A 16,141-nucleotide genomic window follows, 5' to 3' on the forward strand; every position below is an offset into this window, starting at 1 on the left:
ATGTCAGATAAGTAGAATTACACAATATTTGTCCTTTTGTGTCTGGCGTATTTCACTCAACAGGATATCTTCAAGGTTCAAGATTTACAGTTCTAAGTCCAAGAAAACATTCCAGTTAAGGAATCAACAGGCTGATACCTTCTCTGAATAAAGGCTGATGACATCTGGTGTTCCTCTGCGCATGGGAAGGCACATGGCCAGCAACTGTTGATCCTTCTCTCCCGGCCTCTGTTCTCTCTTAGCTTATGATTCCAGTGGCTTTCTATCTGAACGTCTGTGGGTCCTTTCTTAGCATCTCCTGGGGCATTTCTCTCTGAGTTCTCTCTAAATCTCACTTTTATCCTCTCATAAAGGACCCTGGGAGAGGGATTAAGATCCACCTTGAATGACCTGGGTCACATTTCAACTGAAACTATCTAACCAAAGTTCCTACCCACAATAGCTCTGACCCTACAGGCAAGGATTAAAAGAACTTGGCCTTTCTGGGCTACATAACAGCTCCAAACCAGCACACCCCTTAACCTAGATACCTATGAAGAGTGCCGTACACTCTTTAATAAGCATATTACACTTCATCCTAGAATTAGGGTCTTGGTTTATTCCAGTTGTACTTCCTTTGGCAGGCAACTGTAATGTTTTACTTTAGTACCATGTTGTGATGCCAGCAAACTGCATTTGCCAAGGAATCATCTCCTGAGATGCAATGTCATGAAGTAGAATGGTATAATCTAATTCAATAAAGTCATCATCTTTGCACTTGCTTGACAGTTTGAATTTTCACCGTTTTACACCATATACTTTCAGTTGAATTCTGCCATACTACCTAACCACAGGCAACCCAGGATGAATGTTGAACTTGCTTAATTTCTGCAGATACATTTCCAAATTGCCTGGAATATTTTGTTCTTCCAGTAGTTTCTTTATGTACTTGAGATTTTGATAAAATGTGTTGCCTTCTTCATCTGAGTTTTTCCTGAAATTCTCCTTCAAATGTGAAGTTGACTTCCAGAACAGTATGTTGTTCCACTGGAGGGTAAAGTCCTTCAGCTGTGCAGTTCACTGTAATTCTGTTTTGGATAATTCAATCCACAGAAAACTTAAGGCAAGAATTATGTCATTTTCCTAGAATATCCTCATGGTGGCTTGTTTGCACCAGAAACACCCCATCTATACCAGAAACACCTTGGGGATGGGGAGAGGCTTTTGGGGACTTGGAAGTGGATTGGTGGGATTTCCATTTTTGGTGAGTGGTCACCAGGCAACCGTGAGGCTGCTCAGGTGTAATTTAGGATTAACAGAACTGGTACCCTTGGGCCATGACCTTCAGTTAATGTTTTGAATGAGATTTCATTGACTGCCAGGAGTTTAAAGAAGAAAACAAACAAAAAATATCTATCCTAGGCTTTGCTGATTGGCTCTGTGCTGGGGCATTAACACAGTTTACAATTCTGCCTCAACTCTAATTTACTGCTTGCACTGAGCCTATAGCTCAGCCAGTGGGGAAAGCCATGGGTTTTCTCAGGCATTCTGAGCATGCCTCTTTTCTTGGGCATGCACCTGATTTTCTAAATTCCCCAGTATATATTCAAGTGCTTTGGAATGTCCTAATTCTCCATATAAACTCTTTCCTTTGCTTTTCCACCTGGGCTTTAAGCAGTGCATGTCTTGGCCCCAAATCTTTTGTCCCAGATCACTACATGTTGTTTAATCAGCATCCAATGTTTTGGAATGATGGTTGCCACTTTTCCACCATAAATGTATTCTGAGTTAGGCAAAACAGAGACGAGTGACTCATGTCAGTCCTTCAGATGGCTCCCAGACAGTTTAGAACAAACACAGTAATTTGTGAATAAGACTTGCTCTGCTCCCTCGTGGACCAGAGACAGGGTCCTACACTGAGAATGTGTGCTACCCTCTTCAAAGCTATGGCTGGGTAGGGAGTGGGGCAAGGGCAAGTAAAAATTCCACCAAGCTTTCATCCCATTTTATGTCACTATAACCAGTGCCCTGCTGACAACAGTGCCAGCCTAGTTTTCGTTCCTGGCTGGAGGCTCTCACTGTGGACAGAATTCAGAGATGGAGGGGCCGGTAGGAATATGTACTAAAGTTTATTAAAGAAAGAGAGAAAGAATACATGTTAAAGGGATAATGTGGATGTGTTCAAAGAAGAACCATGCATTGGCTGGAAATGGGATAGCTTTTCATAGGAAGGTTTTGTTGGTGGCAGGTTTCCATAGTAACCTTTGAACAATAGGTGCTTAGAAGGTTTGTGTTAACCAAATGTTTACGTGGTTTGTATTAACTAGGAGTCTTCTTTGTTCTAGAAGGAGATAGCTTTCAGGACTTGTGGCATGCCATCACATATCCCAACTTTGTCTTTCCGCACCTGTTTAACAATATTTATAGCCCCAAGCTTTGTGTCATTAACTAAGAGTTTGCTTTGGGCCCATGATTTTACAAGCTTTTATGGTCTGGGGAAGCTTCAGAGCTTTAGGGGATATTTTTGCAGCTGAAGTTCACAGCTCTGTATTAACTCTTTCGAAGCTGAACAGAAGACCAGGGATCACAGCCTTGATGCCCTATTCTATTTTGCTTCATTGCCTTTTCTTTTATTCAGTTTTCATTTGGTCTCTATAGATCTTTAAATGTGTTCTAGAGTTCTGACAGTCATTCTAATAATTTTTGGTGGTTTTCTCAGTATTTCTGTGGAGAGATGGGACTCTGGAGCTGCTTACTTCATCATATTGCTGTCTGAGGAGTCTAACTCTTAAGGAACAAAAGACTTTCTTTATAAGTGAGTATTTTTCTGTGCATTTTACATCTTTATATTTGAATTCTTCAAAATTCAAAAACGTTAACAAACCTAGATACATATTTAAACAGAAAAAAAAAATCCAAGACAAAGAGAAAGTTTTGGAGGCTGCCTGAAGAAAAGACACAGGACATAGGAACAAAGATGAGAATTATAAGACACCCCTCATCAGAAAGTATGCAAACCAGAATAAAATGGAGTGTAGAAAGAAAATTGTCGACTTGGAATTTTATACCCTGCAAAAATGCCATTCAAAAATGAAAGAAGACATAGACACAGGGAGAAGGCCATGAGAAGACAGACAGACACTGCAGTGATGCTGCCATAAGCCAGGGATCACCTGGAGCCATCAAAAGCTGGAAGAGGCAAGAATGATTCTCCCCCAGAGCCTTTGGAGGGAGTGTGGCCCCTGATGGGATCCAAAGATTGTTGCTGTTGAACTACATAAGGGCAACTCAACTAGGGGAAGGTACCCATAAGAGCCCTTTATGCTTGCTATTCAATCCTCTGGCTCTCGTTGTTAAATGATCATTTTCATTCTTTGCTTCCCTAAAAACTCTGGCAATCAGCTATAGGCCAGAATGTTTTATCTTCAACAAAAAGGACTGTCTCAGAGACCCATGGAAAGGGTTGTGCCAGATGTGTTCAACTGCTCTGACACCCTCAAGACAGGCCACTGTGCAACAAACAATGATTCTCAATCACATTCAAACAGTTGAGAGCTGCATAAGACTGAGCCCCATTACTGTTGATTCTTCAAGATTAATAAGTACACTTTTGATTACCTGGATGGAATTGTCTCATGCCTTTTCTTGCCTAGTTACCTAACCTCATTCACATGCAGACAGAAGAGTGGTGCTCCAACGACAGAGGAATGTGAAATCCTCAGCACTCCTGATGGAATCCTCTGAAAAGGAAGAGCACAAACACTAAGACTCTCTGAGAGAATAAGAGGATCTGAAGACTGACATGTATGATGATCATACTCTCTGGAAGAGAGAATGATCAAAAAGGGAGAATTGTTAAACAAATGGACATGTGCCTGGAGGCAACTTGTCTGCTCAGTCTAAAGCAAAGGCCACCTCAACCTAGATGATGAAAGTAAAATCTAACTTCTCTGTACATGTTGAAATCACTATGAGACAAGTTATCTGGGACTCTATGACCTTGAACAACTGCTAGGACATTCCAGCTCTTTATACCTCATCTTTGATTTCACGGAAACCAGGGCTTTGTTAGGAACTGAGGCTGGGTGTAGGTGGTGGGGTTGGGATTGGGGCAAATAAGTTTCATAAATAGCCTGTTACCATTCCATCCACTCCACCCCCTTGTAAGTTTCCTTTTCTCTCTTCTTTTCTGTTTTTGCTTAACTGATCATGTATTTTCTGATGTAACCTCATTCTATTTACTATATATGTTACCTCTTTCTCAGCAGAAAGAGTGAACTTTTATCATGGCATTTAGCATTCCCTGATATGCAAATTGTCTCCTTGTGATAGATAAATGGTGTCTCTTTTCTAAATTTTTAAAGAAAAAAAAGAGGAATAAATAATTCTTAAGAATAAAAACAAAAACAAAAAGCTGAGAGAATTCACTACCAGCAGACTTGCAGTGCAAGAAATATTAAAGAAAGTTATTTAGGCAGCAGGCATATGATACCAAACAGAAATTTTGGATCCACAGACTAAGAAATGAAGATTTCAGAAAGTAACTACACATTTAGGTTTTTCTTAATTTTTAATTGCTCTAAAAGATAATTTACTGTTTAAGGCAAACATGTCGGAAATAAAGCGGTACCTGTAAGGGAATAAACGCTCTCTTGGTTCTGGAGGAGAAAAGAATTTATTTACGATCTTGCAAGATGGGGCGTCCAGCCAAACACGCAGAAGGCTGGCGCCCCAGAGGAAGACAATGGCGATCTTTAAATCTCCTACTCCTAATTCGCAAGTCCCTCCCCTGTTTCCCCATTGACTGGGTACTACAGAGGTTACAGCCTATCCGAGAACACTAACTAATTCATCTTTTGAGATTTTAATTTGTACAGCCAATCCCAGAGAGCCAACTAGCTCATTATTGAGATTCTGAACTGATTAGCCAATCCCCGCCCAAATTTTTATTTATTTATTTTTTTGCTGTGAGTTCCCGCCTCTGATACTACCTCATGTCTCTTTACATCAGGCAGATTCTCTCTTCTCTTTGTCTGGGGCTTGTTTAAACTGGTTTTGCCTCCATTTCCCTTATTCCATGCTGTCTCTATGTGAAAACGAAACTTATTCCTTTCTTACAGATTCCCTCCTCTTTCTTTTTAAACACTTTTAGTTTTCACATTTTAGATTCTCAAATTTGCTAAGAGCTTTTTTACATTTCTCATCATAGGGATCTTTCTTATTTTTGATTCTAGTGGTTTTGATGGTTTTTTGAACTAGCCTTTGAGCACACGGGATTATGTAGCACCCAGCTGTTATAAACATTTTGGCTGGAATGATAAGGAAAATTAAAATAGATGTTGCAATTTCTTTTCATTTCTCGAACCAATTTTTCAACCATTCTATGAGTGGGTTGTTAATGCTAGAATTCTTTTTTAGTTTCTGAAATAAGGCTGTTAAGCCTTGTAGGGCTTTGGTGATAGTTTCATTAGGTGCGGTATTATTGGGGATGAATGTGCGACAATTTCCCCCAACTATAGCACAGACGCCTCCTTTTTCAGCTAGCATCATGTCTAGGGCCATTCTGTTTTCCCATGCCATTCGGCTAGTGGCATATTCCTGGTATAGTTGATAAATTTTACCTGATGATTGACATTTTTATTGATGGTGATTCACCAGAATAAGGACGATTTAAATTCTGCAGCTAATTGATTTTTAGCTTTAAACTCATTAGGAACTTTCTGGGGAACCCCTATACTATCTACAAACATTTTTTTTTATTGAAGGAACTAGGTACACTTTGTACATTTTTTTTTTTTTCCTCCTTTGCCTTGGGTTGGTACCTTTTTATTACTTTCAAATGCCAGGGTGAATGAGATAGCCAATTGAACCAGAGCACAGGTTCCTCCCCACCTTTCAGGTAGTGTTGGCCAGAGGATGCCCTTCCCACAGTACCACCAGAGGTCTGCTCGGGGTATAGTTAGGCTGGAGAAGTTGCCAGTACTATCCTTGCTCACATTCCACACCTGTGTACACAGAGCCATGGTACCAAGATCCTGGAGCCCTTCTTCCCATCTGGAGAGACAGGCAGAGTGGTTTCCGGGACCAAGGTGAGACGCTGGTATGGCTTTGACACTTCCCTTCTGGACTGGAGGGAAAAGGGAGGACAATGTACTACAACTTTCACCAGGAGTAGCATTTTGAAAGAGGAGTGTTATACATTTAAACTCCCTTTCATGCTTTTTCATCCCCAAGGGGAAGGGCATAATCTGAACAGTGGGTTGTTTGGTTGTACAAGCATAACAGTCACTTCTGTTTAGACTCTGGATGGTATGTTTGCCTCATTCTACCCAGGCATTTGTATTTCCATAACCTGTCTCTATTTCTGTGGTTTGCTTTAAGTCTTTGGCCTTAAGTATTCTAATGACCTTGGGGTCAGTTTGAACTGGAGAGTTAAATTCTAGCCAAGTTTCCTTTAATGGTTTTTCCTTTAACCTGGGTAAGACACATCCCTCATACTGTGTGGTCCACCAAGCAGTGTTCCAAGAATAACAGGGGTTAGGTGTCTCATAAGTTATACTCTTAAATGTTCGCCCCCCAACAATCTTGCTTTCTATTTGAACAGTCTGCTTACATAAATGCTTATATTCCTCCCTTAGTTGTTGCTGATGTTTTAGATTTTTACAGCTCATTACTTGACAAACATCAAATTGTACAGTTTGAGACTTTAAGCCTTTGACTACACTTATAACCAGCTTAGTAGAACCTGTTACTTCTTGAATATAGAACATTATGATCAGTATAAGCAATTTCATCATTAAGCTATACACAGAGCACAATGCAAACATAGGGTTTAATCCAGCCCTTCCTCCCTCCTAGTATGTTCTTTCAACTGTTGCCTATTTAAAGTGATCCTTCGGGGATCTGAGGTAGGAGTCACTTTCCAGGATTCAGGTTGAGTTGCTGGATACTTATCGTCTGGTTCAGGCACCGGTCCCTTCACTCGTGTGTAATGAGTCCAGCCTCTTTCTGCCGTTCGGACTGCCGTCTCAGTTGTCAGCAAGACTTGATAGGGTCCTTCCCAGATCGGTTGAAGTTTGGATTTTTTTTACAACTGGATCAGAACCCAGCTGCCAGGCTGATGTCGATGGGCAGCAAATTCAAGAGGCGGGGTCTGAGCCAGCAGTCCACGGTGCCTGAGAGATGATAAAGTAGAAGACAAGGCCAGTATATAATTCTTAAGAAAAAGATCCTTTGTGTTTAGGGAGGGGAGCTCTCCAGTCCTCCCGGGGAAAGGCAAACCAACAAGCATTTTATAAGGGGAAATTCCCAGTTCTTTTCTAGGGGCAGTCTTGATTCTTAGTAGAGCTATAGGTAAGCACTTGATTCAAGGTAACTTTGTTTCCAAAACTAATTTAGAAAGATGTTTCTTTATGGTTTGATTCATTCTTTCCACTCTCCCAGAGGATGGTGGATGCCAGGGAGTGTGGAAGTCCCAAGTGACACCCAGGCTTCTCATGACATTTTGCAATACACAGGAGGTAAAGTGACTGCCATTATCAGAGTCTATATTTTCCACTAACCCATAACAGGGAATGATTTGTTCAAGGATAACTTTAGAAGTTCCCAATGCTGTAGCTGAGGATAGAGGGTAGGCTTCCACCCATCCAGTGAGGTGGTTGACAATTACCAAAATATATTTTAAACGACCAATTGGTGGCATTTCAGTATAATCAACTTGAATGCTCTGGAATGGTCTCAGGCCCGGCTCTCTTCCCCCTTGTACCTGTTTTCTTAAAACCTTTTTATTAATTTTTTTGACAAATTATGCACCGCTCACAGATTTGTTTAGCAACTGTATAAAGGCCTACACATTTAAATTGTTTAAGTACTACATCACACATGGCTTGTACCCCCCAATGACTCCCCTGGTGTAGGACTGCTAATATCTTCCTCATTATTTGTTTATTTAACATTTGTCTGCCATCTGGGAGAAACCATTTTCCCTGATCATTTAAGGTTGCTCCTAACTGTTTCAACTCTTTTACTTCTTTGGCAGAGAATGTAGGGACCCTAAATTCCTTAGGGATAGAGGGTATTAGGACCATTATTTTTAAAGGGGGGTAGAGAGAGGCTTCCTTAGCCTTTTCATCAGCCAACCTATTGCCTTTTGCCTCAAAAGTAGGTCCCTTCTGGTGTCCATTTATATGCACCACTGATATTTCTCTAGGTAAGAGTAGATTGGTTAATACTTGTTTCACCAATTCCCCATGAACCAGTTTTTTTTTTTTTTCTTTGCTATTGATTAATCCCCTTTCTTCCCAGATCTTTCCAAAGGTGTGGACTACCCCAAAGGCATACTTAGAGTCAGTGTATATTGTACCATCCTTTCCTTCTAATAATTTGAGGGCTTGATTTAGTGCATACAATTCACAAGTTTGAGCTGACCACTTATTGGGCAATCGGCTAGCTTCTTTTACTTCACAAGTTATTTCATCTACAACTGCATAGCCATTGTGCCTTTCTCCTTCTAGGACTCTGGAGGATCCATCTATGAACAGCCTCTGCTCCTCGCGCTTCTGGTCGCTGGAGTTTGCTTCCGGGGAGAGGGGCCCATGAGCTGCCTTTAGTTTTGTTCTTAAGATTTAACGGAAAAAATTAGAATCATTTGTACCACCTCATGAAAACTGTGGGTAGCCTATGGATAGACGGGCATTCCCTTTCATCTTCAAAAAATGAACAAAATGCACTCAAATGTCCTTTTAAGGACAAAGAACTAGTCTATTTTACCAGTAAAGGTGATGCATCTTCCTTAACACGATTACGTAAGTGAACGTCCCTGTTCTTGGGAAAGGTACGTGGAAGCTTTAAGTGTTCAAGGAACATGATATATACAACTCACACTCAAGATTTCACAAAATGCACTGATAGATAAATAGATAGATGATTTGATTGCTAGGTAGATGAGAAATAGAATAATATGGCCAATGTGGCAAAATGTTTAATTGGTGGAGCCAAGCACAGTGGGTGACACAGACTGGACACTCGGCTTGGGACCTGTAATGGAGATGAAAGGTTGTTTTTTTTTTAATGCTTTTCCCAAGATCTTAGCATTGTGTAGCTTGAGAAGTAAAAGATGTACCTTGATCACTATCAGTAATGTCTGGAACTCCGAAGGGGATAAAGATACCCTCGTGAGGACTTGTATTTTGGCCTTAGTATATATAGAGACATCTGTTATTTTCAATTTTATTTTGAGTGTCTGTAAGGCAAGAGATTCCCAGAGTTCTTTACCCAAAGCTGAGCAGCTTTAGGCAATGGCTTAAGAGTTCGTAAAAATGTGCAGGAGAGGCCAATTGTTGGCCAGTTCCTCCAGTGCAGAGACGACTGCCTGAAGTTTGGCCAATTGTCCAAGTCTTGGGTTCCATCTGTTATGAGGGACATCGTGGTTGAGGGGTGGAAAGCAGCAGCAGTGCTGGTGGTGACGGTGCCTGTGCAATGTGTGAACTCCAACTGCTGTTCCCTCAGTTGTCCAAGGGGTCCCCCAGGTAGGGGAATCCTTTTCCAGAACCATGGCGTCTGGCAAGGCACTGGGGACAGGGCAGACCACCCCCTTCTGCAAGTGGAAGAGGCCAGGGCACCTGGGTTTGACTCCATCCTGAATTAAGGATGCTTCAAGTCACGCAGAGCTTGTGGGGTGCTGCTTTCATGACCGAGGCCTAATGAGCATCAGAGTACAGCGGATAATGGGCTCAGGGTCTGTGAGAACCTCCATTTGCAGGAGAGGCCGGTGTGTGGCTGTGGTGATTTGCAACTGTTACGTACCCCAGAAAAGGCCATGTTCTTTTACTCCATTCCTGTGGTGCAGACCTATTGTAGGTGGGACTTTTGATTAGGTTATTTCAATTGAGGAGTTGTCCCAAGGTGGGTCTTAATCCCCTTATTGGGGTCCTTTATAAGAGGATAAAGGACACACAGAAAGAGCCCAGAGAGTGCAAAGTAGCTAAGAGATGAAACTAAGAGGTGCTCATAGAAAAAAGCCCGGAGAAGCTAAGAGAGGACCCACAAAGACTCAGAGAGGAGGCCCCTGGCACCAGAAGCTGAAAGCACTGAAACCGGGGAGTGAAGGACCCGCAGAAGGCAGCCATGTGCCTGCCCATGTGCCAGAAGGGTCCCAGATCCCAGCAGCCTTTCTTCAAAGAAGATATCGTCCTGCTGATACCTTAATTTGGTCATTTTCACAGCTTTAGAAATGTAAATTTGTAAACTAATAAATCCCCATTGTAAAAGCCAACCCATTTCTGGTATATTGCATTCTGGTAGCTTTAGCAAACCAAAACAGAGGCCGGCAGTTTCTGCTCTAACATTGTATGGAGTGGGGCCAAGGAGGGCAGTTTCTTGCATCAGAAGCTCATGGGCAATTCCAGGCCACCACGGGTGGTTCCTTGATTCCAGGAGGCATGGAAGGAGGTTGCTAAAATGAAGGAGTCTCTGAGGGCACTAGTGGGAATGCCCGTTACATTGCAATTTGGACCGATTGGAGAGCCTTTTGTCAGAGTGGACCCCATTCAAGTTGGGACCATTTGCAAATAACAGCATCAGTGAGATTAAGTAAAATTTGTAAGTGAGGAACGTGCTATTTCCAGAACCCCAAAAGTACTAAGAGATGTTGTGGCTGCTGGGAGGTTCACTCAGTGTTCATCAACAGTGTCAGGGATAGAGCAGCCTTTCCAAGGCTTCCCCAGTGCACACCCAGGGATCAGGTTCACTCTTCTAGGGCCAGCGTTGCTGGAAGAACCTTAGCACGTTTACAGGCAGCAAGGCTGAACAGGGCCCGTATGCATTGGCTGGGGGTTCTGCATCATTGAGTAATTGGGTCACTTCAGCTGGTGTTTTGGGGGCAGTGCAGGGATGTGGTGTTTATTTCCTTATCCCGTTTCTAGTAAATGGTGGGTCACCGTCCTCCGCGGGTGTAAGCCATGACACCCTGGGGTCTGGGCAGCACGAATGCGACAGAAGTCAGGTGTGCAGCCACAGAGGGTCCTGGCGAGGCCGCTAACCCCACCCAAGCAACATGGGCAAGACCAGGTGTCATTTATCCTTCGTGGGAGGGTCCAGCCAAAGCCTTCCTCCACAGGGGGTCGCCTAAGACACACGGACAAAACAGGAATGATCAAGAAACACCGAGGCCAAAGAAGTGACGGGATCCTGGAATAGGTCTTTTTAATTTCCCTCTTGAGTGTTTGTTTATTTAAAATGTATAGTTGATTCCCAAAGTCAAGCCCAGCACAAATTTTAACTCTTAAGTATAGGAGCACAATAAATCTGAATTTGGAAAGGAAAGGAGAGTGATGAAGAAGGACAAGCTTTTGGTGAGAATTCCCCTTATTTCTCCTTTTTAAAATCTCCAGGGCTAATCCCCCAGCCTTTAAAGCTTGGCCCTGATAACTGATTTCAGTGCCCTTCAGAAAACAGAAATATGGTGAGACATGTGAATCTAGGCTTTCTGTAGATAAAGTGAAAACCAGTGATGAGCTTTGCATTTTCTCTCTTTAGTCTTTCGTCTGAGTTCAACAGGTGAGTTCTGTGTGATTTGAACCAGCTCTAGGTTGCAGAACACATCCCGCAGCTGCCCCAAGAAGGGCCTCTTCCACTTTGTTTCTGCTCTGACTGGGTTTTTGTTCCCTCTGCCAGGCCCAAGGCTCTCTTGTCCCCATCCTCTCTGTGGGCTGCCAGTGTACACGGATTCAAGTCTACCTCGTGGCGTAAGCAATGAAATCGCAAACCGTGGCCCTTCCTTATTACCGTTTTATATTCTTTTCGCCCTGAACGTGACAAAACCAGTACTTGGTTTATCAATAGAGTCACACTATTGGGTGCATTATCAGCCCAGGAAGTCCACAAGTGAAAGAGGCCAGTGACTCTTTTTTTCCTTTATATGAATTTTATAGCTAAGTCAACATACAGCCATCTAAACTGCTCCCCATTTTCCCCTATCGTAAACTTGGAAGGCTGGAGAAAGGTTAAGCTTCATTTTAAAAATTCACTCGTTCCCCATTTAGAGGACTAATTGGGCCAGTACGAAAACATCATGATTTTATTTACTCACTTTGCTTTGAAGGAAAATAACTTAGTAGTCTTTGCACTGCATTTTTTTGGTATTGCATTTAACCAGGAAATGACCTGTTAAAGAAGCATTTGCCCAGTGACTCAGGGTAGATGTCGGATGGTGCTCTGTGTATTTTACGACAGTAGCCTGCAAGTGTGCTTTGTCTTGGTTTCTCAGCAGGGTTCTTTGACACTACTCAAGAGCCCCACTTGCAGCTCTGGTCAGTGCCTCAACTTCTGCAACATGTACTCTGCATACAGAGAGTACTGTCTACCTTTTTTATAAAAATTCAATTTTATTGAGATATATTCACACACCATATAATCCATCTAAAGAATACAATCAATGATGCCCAGTATCATCATATAGTTGTGCAATCATCACCACAATCCATTTTAGAGCTTTTTCATTACTCCAAAAACAAACAAAACAAAACAAAACAAAAAAACAATAAAAATATAAAAGAAAACCCAGATCCTCCCATACCCCTTATCTACCCCTCCCAGTACTGACCCATAGTATTAGTGTGGTACATTTGTTACTGTTGATGAAAGAATATTATTACTGTTAATTATAGTCCATAGTTTGCAATAGGCACCTTTTCCCCATGTACCCCTCTATTATTAACTCCAAGTAACAGTGTCAAACATTTGTTCTAGTTCATGAAAGATCTTTTCTGTATTTATACTGTTAATCGTAGTCATCATCCACCACAAGATTCACTGCATTATACATTCCCATGTTTTCCCCTCTAGCTTTACTTCTGGTGACTCTAAACTATCCCTTTCAATCACATTCACTCACAATTCAGCACTATGAATTATACTCACAATACGTGTTCCCATTACCTCTATCCATTTCCAAACGTTTACGTTCAACCTAATTAAACATTCTGCACATATTAAGCAAACTTTCCCCATTCTCTAGCCTCATTCTATCCCCTTGTAACCTTTATTCTAGATTTTACGTCTGAGTTTACATATAATGAGTTCATACTAGTGAGGTCATACGATATTTGTCCTTTTGTGTCTCACTTATTTCATTGAAGATAATGTCCTCAGAGTTCATCCATGTTGTCACATGCTTCTTATTACTGAATAATATTCCAGCATTATGTATATACCACATTTTGTTTATCCATTCATCGGCTGATGGATACTTGGGTTGTTTCTATCTTTTGGCAATTGTGAACAATGCTGCTATGAACATTGGTTTCAAAGTGTCTGTTTGTGTCCCTTATTTCAGATCTTGTAGGTATACATCAAGTAGCGGGATTGCCGGCTCTTAAGGCAACTCTATACTTGGCTTTCTGAGGAACCACCAAACCGTCCCCCACAGCGGCTGCACCATTTTACATTCCCACCTGCAGTGAATAAGTCTTCCTATTTCTCCATATCCTCTTCAACACTGTGGTTTCCTGTTTGTTTAATAGAGGACTTTCTTGTATGTGTGAAATGATATCTCTGTGGTTTTGATTGACATTTCCCTAATAGCTAGTGAAGATGAGCATCTTTTCATGAGCTTTTTAGCAATCTGTTTTTCCTCTTTGGAAAAATGTCTATTCATGTCTTTTGCCCATTTTTAAATTGGATTGTTTGTCTTTTTATTGTTGAGTTGTAGGATTTCTTTATATAAACTAGATATCAAACATTATTAGATATATAGTTTCCAAACATTCTCTTCCATTGCGTTGGCTGCCTCTTCACCTTTTTGACAAAGTCCTTTGAAGCACGGAAGTGTTCAATCTTGAGGAGCTCCCGTTTATCTACTTTTTCTTCATTGCTTGTGCCTTGGGTGTAAGGTCTAAGAGACTACCTCCTATCACTGGATCTTAAAGTTGTTTCCCTATGTTTTCTTCTCGGAAATTTATGGTACCGTTTCTTCTATTTAGGTCTTTGATCCATTTTGAATTATTTTTTGTATAGAGTGAGAGACGGGTGTCCTCGTTCATTCTTTTGGATATGGATATCCAGTTCTCCCAACTCCTTTTACTGAAGAGACTATTCTGTCCCAGTTGAATGGATTTGGGAGCCTTGTGAAAAATCATTTGACCATAGATCTGAGGGTCATTTCTCAGCTCTGAATTCGATTCCATTGATCAATATGTCTATTGTTATGCCTGTACCATGCTGTTTTGACCACTGTGGCTTTATAATACACTTTAAATTCAGGAAGCATGAGTCCTCCCACTTCATTCTTCTTTTTCAAGATGTTTTGGGCTATTGGAGGCCCCTTACCTTTCCAAATAAATTTAATAATTAGCTTTTCCATTTCTGCAAAGTAGGCTGTTAGAATTTTGATTCATATTTCATTGAATCTGCAGATTAATTTGTGAGAACTGACATCTTAATGACATTTAGCCTTCGAATCCATGAACACAGGATGCCTTTCTGTTTATTTAGGTCTTCTTTGATTTCTTTTAGCAATGTTTTGTAGTTTTCTGATTACAGGTCCTTTACATCCTTGATTAAGTTTATTCCTAGATATTTAATTCTTTTACTTGCTATTGTAAATGGAATTTTTTTCTTCATTACCTCCTCGGATAGCTCATTTCCAGTATATAGGAACACGATTTTTGTGTGTTGATCTTGTATCCTACCACTTTGCTGAATTTATTAGCTCAAGTAGCTTTCTTGTTGTTCTTTGAGGATTTTCTAAATATAGGATCATGTTATCTGCAAGCAGTGACTTCTTCCTTTCTGATTCGGGTGCCCTTTATTTCTTCTTCTTGCCTAACTGCTCTAGCTAGAACTTCTAGCACAGTGTGGAATAACAAGTGGTGACAGTGGGTCTCGTCTTGTTCCTCATTTCAGCAGGAAAGCTTTCAGTCTTTCACCAATGAGTATGATGTTAGCTGTGGGTTTTCATAGAGGCCCTTTATCATGTTGAGAAAGTTTCCTTATATACCTATCTTTTGAAGTGTTTGTATGAAGAAGGGATGCTGGATTTTGTCAAATGCCATTTTGATCATATGTTTCTTCTTCATCCTTTTGTTAAGGTGGTATGTTTCATTAATTGATTTTTTTGCGTCGAACCACTCTTGAATACCTGTGATAAATTCTCCTTGTTCATGGTGAATAATTCTGTTAATGTGCTGTTGGATTCAATTTGCACGTATTTTATGGAGGATTTATGCATCTATATTCATTAGAGGGATTGGTCTGTAATTTTCCTTTGGCAGTATTTTTATCTGGCTTTGGTCTTAGGGTGATGTTGGCTTCATAGAATGAGTTAGTGCTTCACTTTCCTAAAGCTAACAAAATGCAATCTACCAGAAACAGGTTGGCTTTTACAATGGGGATTTATTAGCTTAGAAATGTACAGGTCTAAGTCCATGAAAATGTCCAAATTAAGGCCTCAACAGGATGTCCTCTCTGAAGAAAGGCTGCTGGCATCTGGGACACCTCTGTCACATGGGAAGGCACATGGCTGGTGTCTGCTGGTCCTTTGCTCCTGGGTTTCATTGATTTCAGCTTCTGGTTCCAGTGGCTTCCTCTCTAGCTTTTGTGGGTGTGTCCTTGTCTCTCAGCTTCTCTGGGGCTTCTCTGTGTGAGCTTCTTTTAATTTCATCTCTTAGCTTCTGTATGTGTTTTATTCCCTAATAAATGGCTCCGACAGGAGGATTGAGATCCACCTTGAAAGGGGTGGGTCACATCTCAATTAAAAGAACCTAACCAAAAGGTGCCACCCCTAACAGGTATGCACCCACAGGAATGGATTAGAAAACATGGTCTTTTTTTGGGTACATAACAGCTTCAATCCAACATGGTTGGTTAGCATTCCATCCACTTCAATTTTTTGGAAGAGTTTCAGCAGGACTGTTATTAACTCTTCTTGGAATGCTTGGTAGAATTCACCTGTGAATCTGTCTTCTCATGGGCTTTTCTATGTTGGGAGGGTTTCAATGACTGATTCAATCTCTTCTGACTGATTTGTTGAGGACTTCTATTTCTTCTGGAGTTAATGTAAGTTGTTTGTGTGATTCTAGAAAATTGTCCATTTCATCTAATTTGTCTAGTTTGTTGGTGAACAGATGTCATAGTATCCTCTTAGGATCTTATTAAAATTTCTGTG

General features: G+C 41.1%; 1 pseudogene; it reads right to left on the minus strand.

Moving 5' to 3' along the window:
* Positions 1-596: 596 nt before the first annotated feature.
* Positions 597-15,139, minus strand: LOC119521155 (annotated as a pseudogene).
* Positions 15,140-16,141: the final 1,002 nt, after the last annotated feature.

The sequence above is a fragment of the Choloepus didactylus genome, chromosome 27, assembly GCF_015220235.1.
Source record: "Choloepus didactylus isolate mChoDid1 chromosome 27, mChoDid1.pri, whole genome shotgun sequence".
In the NCBI taxonomy this organism is placed as follows: Eukaryota; Metazoa; Chordata; class Mammalia; order Pilosa; family Megalonychidae; genus Choloepus; species Choloepus didactylus.